Source organism: Rhinolophus sinicus, chromosome 3 (assembly GCF_057876585.1).
Source record: "Rhinolophus sinicus isolate RSI-liver-muscle chromosome 3, RSI-T2T, whole genome shotgun sequence".
In the NCBI taxonomy this organism is placed as follows: Eukaryota; Metazoa; Chordata; class Mammalia; order Chiroptera; family Rhinolophidae; genus Rhinolophus; species Rhinolophus sinicus.
Window position 1 is genome coordinate 53,422,156 of NC_142503.1, and position 23,621 is coordinate 53,445,776.

Below are 23,621 nucleotides of genomic sequence, written 5' to 3' on the forward strand. Positions count from 1 at the left end.
GAAATATTACATGAACTTTAGCAAATCACAACCAAATTTAGGCAATGACATTTAGTTAGACAAAGTAAATATAATGTCAACAAACATTATTTTTAGTACATTCCTAATGGTCTAAATTTCCTCTTGAAATAATATCCCATTTTCAACTAATCTTTTTGTTCAGCAAACGCTGAAGGAGTTTAATTATCAAAGCTACATCGTTCTTACTCTACAGAGCAATCTCATACTTTTCTCATATTTTTAAAAATAGCTTTAAACAATGATAAACTTTGACACAGAATTTCACTCTAGGAATGCATTTTAAGTGTATAATCAGACAAATTAGAGAAAAAATAAACAAAGATCTTAATCATACTGCCATTTAAAATACTAAAAACTTGAACTAAAATGTTAAACACTAGAGGACCAGTAGAATAAAACATGGAATCCATAGAATGATTATACAATTCTTAAAAATGAATATGCACATGAATATATTTTCACATAAAAGGTGAATCAATCATCAGTAAGTTTGTTTAGAGAGGGCATTGTTTGTGAATATGGTATTTCACTGTTCCCCAAGGCATCTCAGTATCAGCCCAATATTAGAAGGTCCGTAGAATCAACTTCTTTCGACAACTTCTACCAGGCATTTGTCCCATCTATACTTGTGGAACAGCTAGGGTTAAATGCAACTGTTAAATGCATTTTTTTTCCCTCACTGTCTGGGAGACCTGAATGGCGTAGAATAACAGGTATTAGACTATCCATATGGAAGGTACTAAGATTGTAATACAGTCAGATTGATAAAATTGTGAAACCAGTTTTTTCACCCTTGGTTCAGAATACCTCTTAAGGGTAAATAAAAGATGCAGTTGGGGCCATCAGAGACAATTTGTTGGCAGGAACTGTGGATGTGTTGTATATTCCTAGTGATAAACCCCCTTCGAGGGTTGGGGGACGTGGGGTGTGGTCTGTTTCCCTCAATGATAAGCCACATGAGAGGGGCTTCAGAGAACAACTTGGAGTACACAACATGTTTCTCGAGTTTGGAGGATATGAGGACTGATTCATTTCTGAAAAAGTTCGAAGGTGAGCTGCTGACTTCTAGTAGCTCTCCTGGTGGGAGAGGAAAGAGGAATGACTGTTCTAGAGTGAGCTGCACACCCACCAACAAGGGGATGAGGGTGTGTGTTTCCCAGGTGCTAAACCTTGAGAAATGGAGCCATTCATGAAACCACATAAAATGGTCTCCACCCAAGAGGACAGCAGGAAGAGACTGGAGATGGGCCTCTAAGTCAGGGGCTGAGGGGGAAGTTTCAGTGACCATTACAGAAAGCCTCACTTACACCAGGGAACTGCACTCAGAGCTTCCTAGCTGGGTGGGAGGAAAAGCACATTCGTGGTACTCACAAAAGTGCCCCATCTGAGAAAGAGCTGATGTTTTGCAGTTTGATATACAGAAAGCTCTGATACCAGATTACAAATGTCCTAATCAAGTATGGCTTCTGCATTTCACCTCCCCTCTCTCCTACCCTTTTTCCTTCCCTCACTAACAACCCTGGAGGGTCCAAAGGAATTTGCTGAGTATAAGAGGAACTGTTAAGAACAGCATGGAGAAATAAAGAAGCCAGCCAAGCTCACTCCCCTCCCCCAACTGCAGGCTTCTGAGCTGGGGAAGGGAAGAAGGTTTAATTTGCATAAGAGAGTCAAGCTTTGAAATAAACTGGATAAGTCTTCTTAACAATGCAATGGTATCTTCCTCAGGTTTTAGCCAGGAGTGGGAATAAAATAATTGATATAGCAGGTCAAAGGGGAGATTTATGGGAAATAATAAAATTATTTTCTGTTTATGTCCTTTTAAAAGTACTCAATAAATTAGTAATGCTTAGAAAAATTTCTCTGATAGGTAAGTTACTAATTATGAAGGTATTTCAATTTTGCAGCATTCTCACTTTGAAGAAGTCATTTTAATAACAATCTGAAGCCAGTCCTCAAATAGACTTTATAACTTTAGTGCAAATTCATCTCTTTGGGTACATCCCAAATGAGACTAATGTGTATAATAACTCTTCTTTACCCTCAAACTTCAATTCTAAGATATCTCTTATTTTAGGTAAATGTCTTCATTTCTTTTACCCTCCTGGTCTCAGATTTTAATATGTTCCATTAATATATTAAAAGGTAGTACCAGAGTTCAATGTAATTGCATTGCGAAACAACTCTTATTTGAATTCATAAAATAAGAGCTTGGAATAGGTAAAGATTTCACCTTTGCAGTGAAATGGTGGTCTCGTCAACCCTGTGATTTGGGGAGTAGTTCTGTTCCCACCTACAGGAGAATAAGCCTGCACATGATGGTGACTAAATTCTGGCAGAAACTCCTTCCTTTGTATTTTTTTGTTTTGTTTTCTTTTGTTTTTGCTAATTTCAGATATAATTTGTTGAAGGAGCAGTGAAACAGGCAGTGCCATCCTTACTAGCTTGATTTCACAGTGGCTGCCATCTCACTGGATCCCCACGATTCAGGAGTTGTAAATGATGCACCACTTAGCAGTTGGGCAGGCTAGTTGAGAACAGTGACAAATGCAATCCAGACGGATGTGTATCTCGTTTCGCTTCTTTTATTATTTCTCCAGGTTGCGAGTTTACCTCTGGCTTTCACTGAGTACTTAGCTCCAGCAGATGGACATTTTTTGGCAGTGCTGCATACTGAACGAGAGTAGAGTAAGGATTAATTTGGGGGGTGGTTCCAAACCATAGAATTGGTGGCAGAAGGCCAGCCCTTCCCAATGGCTCAAATCAGCAAACTTTTGGCTGTTACAGTCAAATAAATGTTGCAGTTTTCAATGGTGCCTGTTGTGTTAAATCACATATTGATGGGGAAAGAAGGCAGAAACATCATGCCATTGTATAGGGGGGGAAAAATGAAGCTTTTCTGCCAAAAGCAGGCTTTTTTATTGGTGAGAAACAGTTTTGGGGTTTTAAGGTACTGCTATTTATTTGGATGGAAATGAACAGAATTTTTCACATGTTAACATGAATTTCTATGTTAGTTCTGAAGCTGTTTCTCCTGTGGTGCGAGACAACCTGGAGATTGTGCTTTCTACAGTTTTCAGGTCTAGAATTCAAATAGGTACAAAGCAGAGCCCCAAATCCTAGTTAGTTAGTCACTGAGCTGACAGACAGATTATTTACAATAGTCTTAGCTTCAGATAAATAAGTTATCAGCACACTCTGAGATGTATGAAGCATAGTGACAGCCCAGACGGATGCAGGGCAGTGTGGATTGGATTTGTGGTATTCAAAGACATTTACACTCCATCCTTTTAACCCATATCCTATGTAGTCAGTGTTCGAACCTGGAGCATTTTTCATGGCCACACTCACACACTATTCTTATTATTTATTCCAAAGCTTGCCTATGGTTATTCCTGCCACCTGGAAAATACCCTTCTACCCATTTCTCTTCAGTGTTCTTGGAACAGTTGTCTTCACTTCACTATTTTCTTACCTCCCAATCATTCCTCAGTCAACTCCAATAGAAGTTCTATTCCCCTCACTTCATCAAAACTGCTCCTGCCCAGGACTCCAAGGCCTAAGTGGTTATTTCCAAGGGACGATGCTCAGTCCCCTAAGCTTCCTCTCCCCCAGGCGACTGGTCTCAGTCTTCCTCAGCCTCACCTTCTCTACTTGGACCTTAAAGATTTCAGTTCCTAGGGCTCCTCATGGACCCTCTTCTTTTCTCGTTTTACATACACATGCTAGTCAATCTCATCTGCCCCCGTGACCTCTCTTATTATCTATATTCTCACAGCTTCCAGATCCATATTTACTGATAACATGTTTCTTCTGATTTTCAGCTGCTTGGTAGACATCGCTACTTAGTTTCGTGATAGAGATGTCACAAGAGTGCGGTTGCACTCATGGACTTTTCCTCCCAAACGCAGCCCTCCAGCACCACTTCTTACTCAGGGAATGATGCCAACAACTTACTTGTTCAAGCTAAAAATCTTGGAGACGAATAAGCTCTTCTAAATGCCACTTTTCTCTTTTCTCAATCTCCATTTTAATACTAGAACCAATTCTGATCAATTTTACTCTGAGAAAATCTCTTGAATATATCTACTTCTCTCCTAATGACTACCTCCACTCTAATCTAGGCCACTGTCATCTCTTAAGAGGTGAATTAGTTTTCAATTGCTGCTATAACAAGTTACTACACACTTGGTGGCTTAAAATAACACAAATTTATTATCTTGTAGTTCTGGAGGTCACTGTAGCAAAAGGCTTAAATTCAAGTTCTAGCCTGTAGCAAAAGACCTAAATTCAAATTGTACCCTAAAATAAAGTAACCGATAAATCCAGAAGTACTAATATTGATTAATCCAGATCAATAGTAGAACAATGTATTGTTTCCTGTTGCTGCTGTAACAAATTATCATAAATTTAGAGGCTTAAAACAACACAAATTTTTATTTTACTATTCTGAAGGTCAAGAGTCTAAAATGAATCTGTAGGCTGTGTTCCTTCTGGAAGTTCTAGGAGACAGTCTTTTTTCTTGCCTTTTCTACCGTCTAGAAGCTGACCACATTCCTTGACTCATGACTCCCATCCTCCCCTTCAAAGCCAGTAATGGCCAGTCAAGCCGTTCTCACGTTGCCTCACTCTGACACTGACTCGCTTCTACCTCCCTCTTTTACTTTTAAGGATCCTTGTGATGACGTCAGACCCACACACATAATTCAGGATAATCTTTCTATGTTAAGAAGAACTGATTAATTAGTGAGCTTAATTCCATTTGTACCTTTAATTTCCCTTTGCCATGTAACATAGCATATTCATAGGTATTGGGGATTAGGATGTGGACATCTTTGTGGGGACAAGGAGAAGTATTATTCTGCCTGCCCACCACACTGGGCCACTTCGGTAGCCTCCCAAATTGTCCCTCTGGCCTTCCGCCATCTGGCCCCTGCCTAGACTTTCAACCATATGTATATATTTTAGCAATAACATACACATAATACAAAATTTACCATTTTAGCCATTTAATAGTATATATTGTGCAACCCTCATCACTATCTAGTTCCAGAACAGTTTATTCCTCCAAAAGGAAACCACATACGTATGAAGTGGTCACTTCCCATTCTCCCATCCGCCTAGTTCCTAACAGCCACTAATTTGCTTTCTGTCTCTATTCATTCACCTATTCTTGATATTTCACATAAATAGAATCATACAATATGTAGTTTTGGGGTTTTTTTTGGCTTTTTTCATTTAGCGTAATGTTTTCAAGGTTCATCCATGTTGTAGCATGTAACAGTACTTCACTTCATGGCTGAATAATATTCCATTGCATGAATAGGCCACATTTTGTTTATCCGTGTTTCAGTTGGTGATCATTTGAGTTGTTTCTGGCTTTTGGCTATTGTGAATAGCTCTGCTAGGAACTGCGGATCACATTTGATGGTCTTCTCACCCATGCTCCTCACGTCCTTGTCATATTGAACTGTGTTCAGTTTCTCCAACGTGCTACGTGCACTTTCTCCTCCAAACTCCACTCTTGCTCTTCCTCCTGCCTAAAGCATGCTTCCATTCTTCTCTCTTTACCTAGCGAATGCCTATATAACTTTACGGTCTCCGTTTGGAAATCATTTGCCCACTGAAATCTTCCCTGATCCCCAGCAGAAGCAGATCCAGTTGTGTGGGGCTGGAGCCTTTACATTTTCAAGGGCTCTTTTTTAAGAAAAAGAATCCAAATTGACAATACAAAAGTAGACAAATGATTTATATAAAAAGCTATTTTAACAAATATTACGTAATCCAGAAAAAATAATATATTTTTATTAATTTACTGGCTGACACATTTACTTAATTTTTCGAAACATTTTTGGCTTAATAGTTTTTAATCACTCTGATTATGGTATATGTTTATAACATCATTTACTATAAGGAACATAGAAACATAATTCAACCTTTCCTCTAGTGTTTTTGATTGAAATTTTTCTGTTTCATAATTTCATGTAAATTTTGACTCATAATGTCATGTAAATTTTTAGGATTATCATCAAATTTGGGAAACTATTGAATTTCTATCATAAGCTATAAGACTTCTTGTGTAGTGACTAATCTTAAACAGTCATTATTTATATTATTTATAATTCACATTAATCTATTTTCTATAATATCCTTGTAGTACCTTGTTAGGAGTTACATATTAAATGCACTAATGTCAGAATTTTGGGTCAAATCAGCAACAAATTTAAATATTTTTTCAATGTGTTCATATGATTCCCTTTTCTAATAATATTATCAAACAATCTGAAAACTTACTCATTATTTCACTTGAAAATTTTTTCTTCTTCTTAATAAATTGCTTTTGATTTAACTTGAATTTTTTTTTTTTCTATTTGCTTCTGGATGTTAGAATGATTTATATGGAATTTATTGATCGTTTCTATTATTTTGTTTCATATTCCATTCATTTTATTGTTTCAACATTGTTTCAATTCTTTAATAAATGATATTAAAGATAAAAAAATTAAAAACAATTCCCTTCACAAACATCCAAATCAGGAATCTGTGACACACTGATTCTTTCCAAAGCATATTTGAAACTACTGTCCTACTATAATACTCTGGTGGGGTACGAAAGGGAAGAGTTTGTTCACAAATGGGGAACCTGAGTTTAAGAAACATTTCAGATCATATATTTTGTCAGTGGTGTAACTTAGAAAAGAGGTTACATTACTCAGATTATTCTGTACTTTGTCTCTTCCCAAAGACAAACTGTCAGTGCATTAACCATCATCAATTGTCTAGAAATTTTAAAATTTCAGTGCCTATTTTTCATTTTATGGGGCTTCTAAGAGCTGAGATATTAACCTAAAAGTTCAAGCTTTCACAGGTCATGATACAAGATGATAAATTGGTCTAGAACAAGTTCTTGTTCCTAGTATGAAATAAGTCTCCTTGTTTCATAAAATATACACTTTGAGGACATTGATTGAAAGATTTTCCACAATGTGAAACCTCAATATATTACCCATGTCTAGAAGCAACATTTAAAGATGAAAATAGACTTTTGAATATGAGTAAGTTTTAAGTTTAAAAAAGTTTTTAATGCTTTTAAAATTATTTTAAGGCTAATTGAAAATTTGAGTTCTTTAATTTTCTCAAAGGAATCACTAAATTTTTGAAGAGAAAATCTTATTTTATGAAAACAGTAAAGTAAAGACAAATGTAAGTAAATATTACACAGGAAGTTTTATTAAATATGCATTTGTTATAATATGATTATTCATCACTGTATGAATAGAATGGGGAGAGGAGAGAGAGAGAGAGAGAGAGAGAGAGAGAGAGAGAGAGAGAGAGAGAGAGAGAGAGAAAGAAAGAGAAAGATTCAACACATATTAATATACACAGGTTTCTACTCAATTACACTAACACTACTGATCCTTGATGGGTCCTCATGGGGTTTAAAATAAATATTTGAACTATTAAATCATCTACTGATATTTGGGGTAAATTTCCTTAGAAACTAGAAAGAGAAAGCACTCATTGAAATTCTTAGCATATATAATAATTTTTGAGGCACTCCTTCAGCACAAAGGAGCTCATAGACATTTTGTCCAAGCAGTAAATGGCCCATAGCAGGCTCTCAACAAAAGCTCAATGGATGTATGAATACTACATCTGCCCTCTCTCCACCCCAAGTGTATTTTCAGTTATGACTGGTCTCTGTCTCTCTGTCTCTCTCTGTCTCTGTCTGGCTCTCTCTGTCTCTGTCTCTGTCTCTCTCTGGCTCTGTCTGGCTCTCTCTGTCTCTGTCTCTGTCTCTGTCTGTCTCTGTCTGTCTGTCTGTCTCTCTCTCTCTCTCTCTCTCTCTCTCTCTCTCTCTCTCTCTCTCTCTCTTTCTCCCTTACAAAGAGGGACTTGCCATATCCAGAAGAAACTCACTTTCCTTTTGGACAGTTTCAGCTGTTAGAATTTTTTTTTTTTTAATTTTCAGATAAAACCTGTTTCCCTATAACTTTTTCAAGCCCCTGGGATCAAAGCTAGAAAATCTAAACTTTCTTGCCATTGAAGTGTGAGAAGACAATTATTGTGGCCCCTTGGACACTTTTTGTTCTTTTAACTATATAATACTGATATTTCTGATAGTCTAAAGTTTAAAATATTCACTCAAAAGAGTTTCTTAATTATATTGGAATAAGATCGTTTTTCTTCCTCCTCCTCCTCCTCCTCCTCCTCCTCCTCCTCCTCCTCCTCCTCCTCCTCCCCCTCCCCCTCCTCCTCCTCCTGTTGGAGGCAAGCATATAGCAAAGGCAGCCAAACTAAATTTCATGGAAACTCAGTTCTCCTTTTCTATGGGAAACATGAATACCACCACCATGTTTTAAGGGATTTTGAGTCTGTACATATCTACATCTCTTCATAGGGTCACATAATATTTTAATTGGAGACTACTCAGAGCCTCTGCTTAGCATTTGTATTATTGTAGAGTGATTTTGAGGTTCTCTTCAGACTTCAGAAAAGGTTTGTAAATATGTTCTGACCACTTGAAAGGACCCTGGAATAAATTGTCATTGCATTTGTTTAGGTTGCTATGAAAGCTCTATGAATAAAAGGAGTGTTAAGATTCATTTCAATTAAAATGGATCTCATTAAGCCTAGAAATCTTACTAGATAATCAATGATTGTTCAGCAGTGGCCATTAGATTACAAATACAACAATGTGTTTTATATACTCATGGGTGAGTAGAATATTGCTTGCATGACCAGTCTGACAGCGCATGTTCAAGAAGTGTCATGGAAATGCAAGAAATGTCATGGACATGCTCTGAATTTCTTTTTCTTCTCTTTCTTTTTAGGTTATACAAAGGCAGGAATTTTTTTAAAAGACATCTTATTAAAATATAGCTAACATAAAATATTGTATTAGTTTCAGGTGTACACAATAGTTATTCAACATTTATATACCTGAAGAAGTGATCATCATGATAAGTCCAGCAACCATTTAACACTGTACCACACTATCACAATATTATTGACTCTATCCCCTATGTTGTATATTATATCCTCATGACTTACTTGTTTTGTTCGTAGAAAGTTGAAAAAGGGAACCTCTTAATCCCCTTCACCTTCCCCCACTTTTTAATTTTTCAATTATAGTTGACATTCAATATTATTTTTCATTAATTTCAGGAATGCAGCATAGTGGTTACACATTTATATAATTAAGAAATTGTCCTCCTGACTAGTCTCGTACCCACCTGGCACTATACATAGTTATTACCACATTATTGACTATATTCCCTATGCTTTACTTTATATCCCCATGACAATTTTGTAACTATCAATTTGTATTTCTTAATTCCTTTACCTTTTTCACCTTGCCCCCAACTCCCCTCCCATCTATCCCCCCAATAAATCTAGTACCCATCTGACCCATGCATAGTTATTACAATATTATTGACTATATTCTTTATGCCCTTATACCCTACATCCCCATGACTACTATGTAACAACCAATTTGTACTTTTTAATCCCTTCCCCTTTTTCACCCCTCTCAACCACTCTTCCATCTGGCAACCATCAAAATGTTATCTATATTTATGAGTTTGTTTCTGTTTTGTTTGCTTGTTTATTTTATTATTTACATTCCACATATAAGTGAAATCACATTGCATCTGTCTTTCTCTGTCTGACATACTCCACTCAGCACAATACCCTCCAGGCTCATCTATGCCACAGATGGCAAAACCCAGCTGATAATCTTATGGGAGCTCCCTTGAAGATAACTAACTGCTTTTCTCTTGCTGCTTTTAAGATTCTTTGTCTTTAACCTTTGGCATTTTAATTATTATTTGTCTTGATGTGGGCCTCTTTGGGTTCATCTTGTTTGGGACTCTCTGCATTTCCTGTGTTGTATATCTATTTCCTTTGCCAGGTTAGAGAAGTTTTCCATCATTATTTCTACAAATAGGTTTTCAATTCCTTGGTCTCTCTCTTCTCCTTTTGGTACCCCTGTGATGTGAATGATGGTACGTTTGATGTTGTCCCAGAGACCCCTTAAACTATCCTCATTTTTTTGTGTTCTCCTTTCTTTTTGCTGTTTTGATTGGGTGTTTTTCTGATAGCGTATCTTCTAAATCACTGATTTGATCCTCCACTTCTTTTAACCTACTGTTGATTTTCTCTAAAGCCATCTTCATTTCAGTTATTGTTTTCTTTGTTTCTGACTGGTTCTTTTTTATGATTTCTATCTTCACTTTTATGTTTCCTATCTCTTTGTTGAAGTTCTCACTGAGATCATTGAGCATCCTTATAACCCGTTTTTTGAACTCTGTGTCTGGTTGATTGCTTGTGTCCATTTTGTTTATTCTTTTTCTGGAGTTTTGTTCAGTTCTTTCATTTGGGACATGTTTCTCTGTCACCCCATTTTGGCTGCCTTCTTGTGTTTGTTTCTATGTATTAGGTAGATCTGTTATGTCCTGATCTTATTACAGTGGCTTTATGTTGTAGGTGTCCTGTGGGGCCCAGCGATGCAGACTTCCTGGTCACCTGAGCTGGGTACTCCAGGTATTTCCCTTGTGTGGGTTGTGTGCCCTCCTGTTGTATTTGAGACTTGGTTGCTGTTTGCATGTCAATGGGAAGGATTGACTTTCAGGCTAATTAGTTGTGAGGACTGGCTGTGACTATAGTGGAGGAGCTGTAGTGCGTGGACTGACCCTATGGAGCAGGATTTACTTTAGCAGGGCTCTGGTACCTGCCCAGCCTGCCCTTTGTGTGTGTTGTCCCTGGAGGTGGCTGGGTGATGTTCCAGTTGGGTCTGAAGCTGGCCACCAGGTATGCCAGCCCTGGGGCTTCCTGGGAGGGGTCCCACTGCAGGCCAAGTTCAGCCACAGCCTGTGCCCTGCTGGGGGCCCTCTGGCATGAGCCACAAAGCAATCTGCAGGTGGACACCACTCTTGTTAGGCTTGGATATGTCTCAAGAAGCCAAACCGTGAACCGAGTCTGGCTGTTGTTAGTGCTAGGTTTAGAGCTGCTTAGCCAGAAGTACAGGACGTGCCAAGGTTAGTTGCTGCTTATTTGGGCTTTCTGAACCTTTGAGAGATTTTAGGAAAGTCTGCAACATGAGCCAAGACAAGTTATTTATATGGAAAAGCCACTGGAAACTGGTTGGGTGGCCCCACAAGTAAGGTGGGGCAGGGTCTCAGGGAATCAAGGCAAATGAATGGTGTTGGCCAGGTTGATGGAGACTGGGATATGGTGGCTGCCTGTGTCTCATGCCAGGAGTGCTTGTGCTCAACAAAGAAACAATGGCTTTTGCCAGCCCCTCCAGCTCTTTCTCTGAAGCCAGACAACTCAGTTCCTCTCCATATGTCCCTGTCACATTTTGAGCTGCTGCTCCAGCACTGGAGCTCAGTGAGTGAGTCCATTAGTGAGCAAGTCCATGTATGGGCCTTTTAAGAGGACTCCAGCAGCTCTCCTTTTCAGTCAACCACAATCTCTGATGGTTTTCACAACCAGAAGTTATAGGGACTTTTCTCCCCAGCTCTGGAACCCTGGGCTAAAGAGCCTGGTGTGGGGCTAGGACTCCTAGCTCCTCTAGTGGAGGGGAGGGGACCTGCACAGCCAAGATAGCCCTCCAGATTTTTAATGGTCACACCTGGGTTTGGGACCAGCTGTTCCATGTCTCTGTCCTTCCTACCAGTCTCAAGTCCATAGTTGTAGGGCTTTGATTCAGCTAGACTTCAGGCAATTCTCTTTAATGGTTGTTCTGTGATTTAGTTGTAACTGATGTGGTCCTAACAGAAGGTAAGTATAGTGTTTACTTACTCCATCATCTTGACTGGATCTCCGCAAAGGTAGAATTTGTTGCCATGTGCTATATATCGAAACGATTAGACCCAGTGAACAGATTAAATTATTTGTCTAGGTTTCACTAATATGCTTTCATAGGACTTGGTGGAAACTTCACAATACTTGGCACTCTCACAAAGGAAGAGCTTGCTGTCAGAAATGTGCAAAAATACCTTTCTTGGATGCTTACTTAGTGAGGAAAGTTTCTTCCTCTTTTCTAATTATGGTGTATGTGTACTTTATCCAGGCCTTGTGAGGTCTAGGTGGAAACATTTGGCCTGGAGTAGCTGCCTTTCCTCTTGACTGATGTCCTCAACAAATACCGTAGCAGGAAGAAAGCCCTATGTGCAGCCTGGGGAAAGGGGGCTGCCCCCTTTTCTGGTAGTCGTTCAAATTGGATAAAGGCCAACTTTTCTCTCCACAAACAGGCCAGGGTGTAGAGGAGTTTATTTTTTCTTCACAAGCAGGAGATACTATCTTTCCTCTTTTACCTTCTCAGCCCCATGAAATCTAGTACTTCCTAATGAGTACCTTAATAACCAGGATGAAAAGGTTTCCCTAAGTCAATGGCATTCAGGGATCATAGGTGATTATACTTCCTTAGCATGGCTGTGGTCTAGAAGCTCCATTGTGGCTCTGGGGCAAGGTACCCATGATTATGTTGGAAGATGATGAGTGGAGTGGATAACCACAGGTAGTGTTTTGCTGCAAATTCTGCAAGGATACTTTCTGAGAGGCTGTATGTCTATCTCACAATTACCCTAAAATGCTTCCCAATGTAATGATGTGCTGGGAAATGGAAAATTCTGAGGGTGTCATTTAGTAATCATATCCTGATAGTGTTCTCTCAGCAGATTATAGGTTTTTTTGCTTCCTCTTTATAGTAATATATAGAAGTAAATATAATGACTTTTCACAGCAACAGCAAATTCATATTCAGATGAGAACAGGTACTTATCAACTTTAAACAACTAGGGAAATTACCTAAGAAGAGACGTCTTTGAAATGTCTTAGAGATTTTCATGAATAAACCTCAAGGGGATGTACCTTCTACTTACCTTCCCCACAAATACAGTTTTTGAGCTTGTCAATGCACATAACTGTATATGTCTGAATCTATATATGTTTCTGTTATTTCATACAATTCTCTGTTATAATTACCTTAGAGAAGAAGAGAATGATATAAATGTGTGAATTTCACACTTAGTTCTCTTTTAAGGCTGTCCATTTTGATTAGAGCTTGTATAATTATTCAAGACTTTGTCTAAGTCTGAAAATCCATAACTCTTAAGGAGGAAAAGCTAAAGTCTTGTTTGAAAGTGTATGTCTTCCACATTTCATCCTGGCTTTTTAAAAAACGAGATTAATATTAGAAAACTTTAAAAATGTTTACATTTAAATAAGCATACAGTTCTATGTTATGGTATATGAATTAGTGATGCCTAAAAATTAATTGAGTTTTGCAGAGAAATAAGTGTTGTTAGTATTGGATAAGTAATTTTATTATTTTTAATCACTCCTATGAAATTAAATGTGTGGTAAGATGCCTGTCTGGAGTATCTAACTCAATTTTCCTCTTAGTTTAAATCTAATTTTAAAACAATAAACCATGACAAGCAGTTTTACTTTCCATAAATGTCATTTAAAAATGTTTTTCCTTTTTTTGAAACTTGATCAATTATACTGTGAAATAACTTTTAAATATCTCTCCTTGAAATTTAGATAAAAGTTATAGAGATTTCCTTTTACATTTGCTGTTGTAATTTTATACTGCGATTCCACAAACCACAGTATTTACTAAATCAGGTCCTCAGAAAACTCCATTGTTTACTATGGCATGTAAATATGGTTTCCATAGTTGATAGGTACAATTTACTGAAGGGAACCGTTGTTTATCATTACAGTAACCAGTACAGCAGTTGCAAGAGATACCGTACGTCACATGAAGAAAAGTTTCTCACTATATTATTTTTTTGTGTGTGATTTTTTTTTTCTGGATAGTGGGAGGGGAGAATTAGTGGGCTGGAGAAGGATAGCAAGTTCAATAGCATAAGTTGTGTGTAAATAGGCAAAACATACTATTTGGGTTGCCAAACACCCAGATGGCATTGTTAAACTAAGAACTTTGTTAGCCTTTTAAATACAAAGTGGCAACATTTCCCAACACAGGAGTCATACTTGTATGTATTGATGTAAAACTACATGGTGGAATATCCATTTTTTTAATTTTCCCTTGTCTTCCTATTAGATGATAATGATGATGATGATGATGATGGCTGTCAACATTTAGATGTCAGGTACTGTTCAAGGGCTCTAGATACATTATCAATTTATTTATTCCTCCCCAATCTATTTTTAGTCTCATTGACTTGGTTGCAAGTTGCACAGAAAAGAAAAAAAATCTTCACACTTGCCCTAAATGTCCAGTATCTGTCTCCCTTACCTTTTATCTTACTTGTCCATACATGAGAACCCTTCCTAAAGTTTTGTTCAAAGTACTCTTTGGTTTGCTCTTTAAGTCCCTCCTCTTATAAGCTCATTCACTGTGGAAGTCCACTGCCCTGGTAAATTAACATCACGCAGGCCTGAATGCCATTCTGCTTTTTCCCCTTCCTTTCCTACCTCCCACATCCAGCTCGACAGCAGTGCTGGCCCTTCGAACTAAGCCATAGAAATTTTTCACCAGGGCACAGCCATTACTCAGTTTAACTTGATTGTCACCATCTGATAATGGGGTCATAGTCTTGGTTTTTAAACAAGAAAATAGAAATCTAGTATTTTATGCAAAATCTCTGATATTGAAATAATGATTCAAGTTTTTGGGGGGAGGAGGAAATGTGAAAACCAAAAAAATGCCCTCAGGAGTATCTAAACCGTAAGTTTGAAGTCTCCATTTTGACTCCAACCAGGGCTTAGTTCATTGTCTACACTGTAGGCGTTAAAAAACAACTGCTACTTTTATAGCTAGAAAACATTCAATTCCACAAACTACAAACCTCAAACAATGTAAAGAAAGGCCACAAAGTATTATAAAATCCACTGATTCCAATAATGAATAAATTAATTTAAGAACAATATAAGTCTCTATTATAAGGTTTTTTTGTTTTCTTATTCTGCTTCTCCAATCATATTTCTTATTCTTTTAATTCTTTTAGGAACAGTGTTTAGGAACACTAAACATTTAAGACTGAAATGGCAATATTTTTTTTAAAAAAAAAAAGAAAAGCAAAGAGAATTAAAGAATCAGCAATTATGATTTCATTTGCTATTTGTTCACTCAGACAAATTTTGAAATAAAACTTAGCAAATGCTCGCAAGCATATCAGTTTGGCCCTGTGGTCTTCAGCTCCCTTCTGTCAAGTGATAGTCTCACCTGCTCCTAGCATCCTTTAATCTTTCCTTTGATCACATCCACAAGCTCTCAAAATAACAGTAAATTATATTTGGAGGGAGATATTGTTAATTTTTATCAAGATTCATACTCAGAGCCTGCTGTCTTTGAGCCTGTAGGAGTTCTTTTAGGCTCTCGTGTCTGTGATTGGAAAGGCTAATACGAGTGCTTGATATTTACCTCCTGACTTTGTCAGCTCGGGCTGCTGACTTGGTTGCAAATTGCACAGAGCATAGTACTCTAGACTGGGTGGCTTAAACAGCAAACACCTATTTCTCACAGTTCTGGAGGCTGGAAGACTGAGATTAGGGTGTCAGCTTGGTCGGGTTCTTGGTGACAGTCCTACCCCTGGATCACAAACCACTGTTTTCTTTGTATGTTTACAAGGCAGAGAGAACTCTGGTCCCTTCATCCCCTTATAAGGGTACCAGTCACATCATGGGGCTCTACCCTAATGAGCTTATCCAAACCCAATTGTCTCCCAAAGGACCCAACTCCAAATACTATCACATAGGATAGAGCTTCGACATATGAATTAGGGAAGGAGGACACAAACATTCAGTCCATAGCATCTTCTGTTGGAAAGTATTAGACATGAATTTTAATTACAGTATGAATTCGGGCAAGTTGCTCAATTTCTATGTGTCTCAGTTTCCCCTGGAATGGGAATAATGATATCATAAGTAACCCTATAGGGTTGTTGTAAGCACTACAGGACTTAATCCATGTAAACACCATTCGAATAGTAGCTGATATAGTGTTGGCTATTACCCACAGACCATAGGGAGAGAACACATTCTGTCAACTAGATACCACACGTCCGACATGGCATCTCCCCTGATCTTTTGTGTGCAGCCCAAGGCAGCCAAATATCAACTGCTTTCGGTGGAAACCTCTAAATCAATGTTTGGAATCTGGGTGGGAGTGAGAAAGTATTCTGTGTTTCCCTGGCCTGTTTTGAGTTTACACTCACATTTGTAAACCTTTAGTTCTTTCTCACTGGCTCTTGTCCATGTCTCTATAGAATAGTCAGGCAGGTCTGCATTAGGAGTTGCTCACTCAGAGCCTGAATTCCAGGGCAGGCATGAGAGGAGGGTGGGTGTGAGTGTTTAGGTTGCAACATGGATGGGTGTAGATTGCATACTTTCTTTACATACTGAAGAAGAGGGAGGAGGAAGGCGTGAGGGAGATATTAGAGGACAGAAAACATGCTTAGCATTTCTCATCAGAAGACTTTCTTCCAGCAAAACGCCCAACAAGGCAACTATTCATAAGTTATTTAGAATGTTCCATTAGTATCTAAATAACAAAAACGGTGCTAGTGATTTTCAACATCTTTGATATCTTGGGCAATTGAATTTTTCTTTGTCATAGCAGTTCTTTAACACGTGTGCCTCTGATATTTTTCAAAGCTGAAATGCAAATGAAGTCTATTTAAAGGGACATGGACACTGCTCTTTAAAAAATTTCCTAAAAAGACGCTGGGAAAAATAATATCAGAAAAGTAGTTTCTAAAACCTGAAACTTTTAAAAACATATGCTTCAATGATGCCATTCCTGATGTGTTTTAGTCAGTTCACAGATTCCATGCAATGGCTCATTATCCTTATCTCTGGGATACAAAAGGATAGGATTCATGTGTTTTGGGTTTTATTTCTTTCACTTTCCAAATAGATGGCATTTAGGAAAATGTAACCTAGAATTGAAATTGAGTATCTGACATAGTTGGAAATGACCGGTTAAATTGTTTTAGGTTTGGAAAAAGGTTGAGGAGAGGAGACATTGTTCTTCAACACAAAGCCTGAGAGTTTATGAGTTCTATTGTGGAAAAAAGAATGCATTGCTATAAAAATGAAGGCTTTTGGACTATGGAAATGTTCCAAATTAAGAAAGAATAAAAAGATAGGACAACTAAGACAATACCAAACACTGGGCTGGAACTTACAGTGCAAGAAAAAAAATGCTATAAAAGACATTAATGGGTCAATTGAGAAAAGTGGAATGATAGTAGATTAGGTAAGGGGATTGTATCAGTGACATATAATTATATTAGAGTTAATAACTGTACTGTGATTATGTAAGAACATACCCTGATTCTTAGGTAATACACATTAAAGTGTTTAGAGGTAAAGATTCATGGTGTATGCAACTTACTTTCAAATGATGTAGAAAAAATATTGTATCTAATTTTATATATAATATGATATTAGATAAATATATAGACACACATGCACACAGAACACTTGTTAAAGCAAATGGTACAAAATATTATCAATAAGTCAATAAGTGAATCTGGCAAAAGGGTTTTACAAGTGTTCTGTGTACTATTCTTATTCTTGAAACTTTGCTGAGTTAAAGTACTTCCAAATAAAACGTAAAAAATGAATAAATAAAAATTCAACATCAACCAACAAAATTAAGGCTTTCTAATTTGCAGCATCCTATAACTTGGACTTGGGGTGGCACAGTGACCTTCATTATAAGCAAAATTGCTTAAGAAAGTACTAAGGTGGAAAGCAGACTTCAATTAAAAATTTAAAAGAGGGCCCTTTGAACAAGCAATATACTTGGGTGGTGTTTACAAGATGGCAAGAGCCACCCTGTGATAGAGAAACTGACAGACTTGAATGGGAGCCAGTGTGGTCTCCACTGTGCAGGGATTATGGGTCTTCTTAGGTGTCTCTGTTAAACCTAAGGCAAAGGCCAGGTTGACAAGTAAAGAGAGAGGAAGGAGAAAGAGACGGTAACAGGGAGGAATGCTAAGAGAGAAAGAGGAATTATAATAATAGCTACTACTCATTCAGTGCTTACAATGTGCTAGCTTTGTTTTTTGGTTCTTTTACTCTCATTTCATTCCCTCCTCCTTCCCCATGTAAGCCTATGAAGTTAGTATTGTTATTTCCATTTTACAGATGAAGAATCTGGGACTCAGAGATGTTTCTGTACAGGTTAGACTGTAGCAGAGTTGACATTTAAACTGAAGTGTGCCTTGCCCCAAAGCCACTGAAACTACATTATATGGTCCCCCTAGTGTCTTTTATAAAGAAGGGGAATCAGGGTACCCCATCTGTTCCCTCAAAGGCTTGTTGGCAGTTCCTGGGCTGGGCCTTAAGTGTCAAGTGTTAAGAACATCCACCTTGACGTTGGCTGTTCCAGGATTCAGATCACTTGAAGTCAATAAAGAACTGTTGGCTCATCCCAGAGAGTAGTTTCTTATGTTGCCTAGCACCCAATGCCAAGAGAAGCAATTCCCTTCTCGTGTAGCCCCACAGTTCCAACTCACTTTCCTTTCTTGCTATGCAGACACGCACTGTGGAGTGTAAAAAGTGATTTGGGGGCCAAACACTACAGTGTGGATGGAAAACTCTTTCCTCATGCAGAAGCAGCTGCGGAGTTCTTGGTATTATTCTTTCTTCTTTGACTATATATTAAAGAAACCAAGTGAAAATGTGTTCAACAGAATGTTTAAGGAACTGCACATATGACAGAGGTTTTAACTTGTTTGCTAGGTTTTTGGTAGGTAGATAATAGGTTTCCAATAGAGTCAATGATGTTCCTTTATGGACATAGATCTTCAGTACTCGGGTTCTATTTTTCCTACTCCCCAACAAAAAAAATTTATGGTTCGACCTTACTTGTGAGTTCATTTCTCTTTCTCAAAGACCAGAGTTGCCCATGTTTAAGTGGATAATTACTTTTTGAATATTGTTAATTCTGCTGTATTTCAAGGCTAAAAGCAAAACTCATCGTGTCCAACGTGCAGGCACCAAAGAGAATTGGCCAAACCAGCTGTTCTGGGATATGTGCCTGTTAAAAATGGTCTTGCTTACAAGAAGCAGTTAGAACGTCCTCAGTCTTGTTTTTCTTCTATTCCATTGCTGGATTTTTAGATTCTTTTATGTAGATAATCTGTCTCATATATCTAAATTAAAAAGTTCCCAAAGAAGCAAATGGTCATTATTAGTAATCCCCAGTGTAGCTAAATGTCAATTAGTGTGTCTTTGTTTCGTTTGTTTGGTATTTATTTGTTGACTCATTTATTTATATTTACTGCTGTTATTGGCAAAGATTACACACTACTGTTAATTAATTAATTTTTAAATGTAGTGAACATTTATTCTGGGTCAGATATGATGACACCAAGACATAGTCCCTGCCTTCAGGATTGTCCTAGTCCAAAGGAAGAACCAGGGCTGAGAAACCTCACGCAGTGAGGTACATAGTTAGGGTACCTGCCTTCCAGGTTGGCTATTTCATCTCAGCGAAAGTGTCTACTTCACACAGGACACGTCCAAAGGCAGACTGTCCCTGTGAAAGTGTGCTTCTCATTGGAGAAGGAATTGAAAGGGGTTTGGGGGCCAGTGGAGGGAATTGGCTTGACATGGAAGGTGTTCTTCCAGGCTCGTGGTAAGGCGAGGACGCAGGAGCCTGTGGTCAGGCGATGGCTTCCAGAGGACGGAGGCGCTTTTCCCTGTCTGGAGCAGCAAAGCTGCTGGAGAGAGGTTTCTGTCAAATAGATGTACAGGAGGAGCATTGTCACTGCCATTTTAAGCCAGTTTAATAGGATAAGAAGGACAAAGAATACCTCTGAGAACTTTATAATTAAGAGCGCATCTCCGTTCAACGAGTGCAGAGAAAAATAGGTGATGAAAGGAGAAGTATAATTCTTGGGGTGTAATTTTCATTTGCAGAGCTAGAGTAACTAACTTTTAAGAAAGAGTACAACTTTTTTTTATAAAAAGAGCCAATTTTTGTCTCCAACAAAAGCCTAACTTGTTCAATAAAGCAACGAGTGATTTTCCTATGTATTTATTCCGGGTGGAGAAGTATTATTTACAGTGCTTGCTAGAACTCCTCCACATAGGTCTCTATTTGATACATTTGCAGAAATGTGGTTTTTGATGTATGGTTCATCAGCCAAATAGATGGTTGTATTTGGCTTCCTAAAAGTTGGTCAAGTGTGGAGATGACTGAAGGAAATTTTAAGTCATATTTTTGGTTATTTTAAATTTAACTGATAGAATCCTGAACTGAATTCAAAGTCTATTTAGGCCAGTGTTTTCTGAGAAGTTCACCAAATATGTATATATGAGCACACCTTAAAAGGATTTTAAACACTAAAGTCTAAATCCAACACTATTCATTAACATTTTTAATTTTTCTTAAAAAGACTCTTAAGACTGAAGGATAATAATGTTTAGGAGGTGAGCTTACCAAGGCCCAATCAGTGAAGCCAGATTTACATGAAGCCCCAAATCAACTTCTGCTTGCAGGGGAGGGGGGTCTTAGAATTGTCTTAAATGAAAAGGAAAATTGTCCATAACTGCAAGTGGAAGTAATCATTAGGACAGGCATAAGCAACACAAAAATAGACCACTTTTTAGCTTAAATGTGTTTAAGTTTAAATAAACCAGAATTGAACAACAAAGAGATTACTTAAATTTACCAGATGGTTCACTTCCTGAGAAACTCCTTGCCTTCTTCTCCATTTTCTCATATTCTCGTACCTGATATAGGGAATATTACAGAAAACAATTAAGGAAAGCTCACGACACCACATCTGAATCTATATGAGGAGTAAGGTGTGATTTCCAAACCTTGCAGGTTTGCAATTGCCCTGAATGTACTTGTGCTATCAGCCAGAATCAATAGGATATCATTGTGCCCATGAGGGTATAATAGGGGACACAAAACTTTACCTGTACTCACCTTAGGTTTTCAGCTCAGGCTCTTTAACAAAAAGACAGATTAACAAGAGAAAAACAAACAGTTTATTAACTTGTACAGCATGCATCATGTGGGAGAAACCTAAACCAAAAGTAACCCAAAATGGTGGTTTTCAATTCCAGTTTATATAACATCTTCAACACAAACCAGTAGATTTGTAGAGAAATAACAGGACAGAGGAAGGCAATTTAAGGCTTCCAAAGACAAGAAACTGTGGGAAGGCAAATATACGGGAGGAAACTAATGGAGTAAGATTTGGTGGCTGATTGTTCTGTTGCCATCTGTGGGCTGGTAAGTCTTTCTCTGGTAAAAGAAAACTTTGTATCCTGCATTTAGGCATAAAAGGGGGAGGTTTCTTTTTCTTTTCTCTCTCTCTCTCTTTTTTTTTTTTTTCCCTAGGTATGCTGCTGCGTAATTGCCTTTAGCTCAAAATAGTTTTTATGTCAAAGAAGGATACTTAGGGGTGACATATTCTGATTTCTTTCAGGGGCCACTCAACAACGGGCCTTTGCTGGCCTTAGTGTGTCGTTAGCACTCCTCCAGATGTCCACTTCCTTCTGATGTCCTCCCTACTGATGATCTTTTTCTATTGAAGTCTCAGCAATGGAGAATGGTCCCGTGCCTTTTTGGGAACATTTTATTTTTAAATCATATTACACTTACAGAAGATCTGCAAAGATAGTCTCTGCCCTTAACCCTGTATTCCTCAATATTAACTATTCTGTGTACTGCTATCTTATTGTGATTTGAATTTACATTTCCCTAATGCCTACTGACATTGAGCATCCTTTCGTATGCTTTCTTGCCATCCATATGTCTTTTTTGGTGAAACATTACTTCAGAAATGTGTCCATTTTAAAAATTGGGTTGTGTGCTTTCTCTATATTGAGTTTTGAGAGTTCTTTATATATTCTGTATGTAAGTTAATTATCATGTACATAATTTACAAATATATTTTTCCAGTCTTTGATGCTCTATGTATTTTTTGTACATCCAAGTTTCAGTCTGATACATTCCTCCTGCCTGATGAACTTCCTTTAACATTTCTCATAGAGTAGATCTGCAGGCAGTGAATTCCATCAGTCTTTATTTGTTTGAGAAAGTCCTTTTCAATTTGAAAGTTATTTTCACAGGTTATATAATTCTGGGTTGGTGGTTTTACCTGCCCCCCAACCCCCCACACCATCACTTTAAAGATGTTTTTCATTGTCTTCTGGTTTACTGAGTTTTGATGAGAAATCTATGATCGTATTTATCTTTCTTTCTCTGTATGTAATGTATCTTTTTCTTCCAGTTGCTTTCAAAATTTTACATTTGTCTTTTGTTTTCAGCAGTTTGAAAATGGTATTTAAAGGTGTGTGTGTGTGTCCTGTTTGGTTTTTTCTGAGTATTTTGAATCTGTTTTTTTGCATGTGCCATTAATTTTTGAAAATTCTTGGCCATTTTTTTAAAAATATTTCTTATGGTCTGTTCTCCTCTTTTAGGGATTCCAATTATGTATTATATTATAAATGTTTGACATTGTCCCACAGCTCTTGAATATTTTGGTTTAGTTTTTACTCTTTTTTTTTCTCTTTGTGTTTCAGTTTGGGTGATTTCTATTGACTTCTTTTCTCATTAACTGATTCTTTCATTAGTAGAGTTAAGTGTACTGGTAAGCCTATCAGAGTCATTTTTTAGCTTTGTTACTGTGCTTTTCATTTTTAGCATTTTCATTTGATTCTTTATCTCTCTGATGAAATTACTCATCTGATCTTTCATGTTGTCTAGTTTTTTCTTTAGTGCCTTTAACGTATTAATCATCATTATCTTAGAACTCCCTGTCAGATGGTTTCCACAACTGCCATGGCAAAGTCTGGTTCTGATGATTCTTTTGTGTTATCTTTCTCTCCTTGGCATAGACCTTGTAATATTTTTTTGAAAGCTGGGTAGCTCGTATAGGATAGGAAAGACTGAGGTAAAAATATTTCTATGCCTGGAAATAGACACAGCTTTCTTTTGTTAGATATTTTAGTGTGGGATTGGAGTTAATCAAGTGAGCCATTGGACTGGCTTTGAGGTTTATTGCTGCTAAGGTTCCACAGGCTTCAGATTTCTTCGGGATGCCTTGTGTTTAGTGTGGGAGTTAGTTTGGAGAGCAATGTCTGTTTGGCCCTGCATTTTAAGTCTTCCCTTTCTCCTTTGTCTCAGAGAGGGTCTAATACATTCCTGTTCCTCTGATGGCCCTCTCTCCACAGTATTCTTGTTACTTGTTATTTGAACTTTTTCTTGGTGGTGGAGGACAGTTGAATGGAACGTTCTCTATTGTCATGATAAAACTCTGTCTTAGGTAGAGTTTTGAGAGTATGATCTTCTCAATTCTCCTGACCTCTCCCTGAATGTAATTCTGGATCTAGTTTGTATTCCTGCTCCTAACACAGGACTAGGTTTTTATTTTTATTTTTCATTTTCTTTGCCCAGCTGCAAAGATTTTTTTGCCTGTGCCCTAAGGACTGCATTGTTACTCGTCCCCCTCCCCCCAAGATTAAGATTTTTGTTAAGTAGGGGAGACTGGGGAAACAGATGAGGTTTTCTGCTTCTCCCACATGGCTGCTATTCTCCTCTCCCAAGTTTGCATCAAAACTGATATTTCTTAAGACTCTTTCTTTTGTCGTGG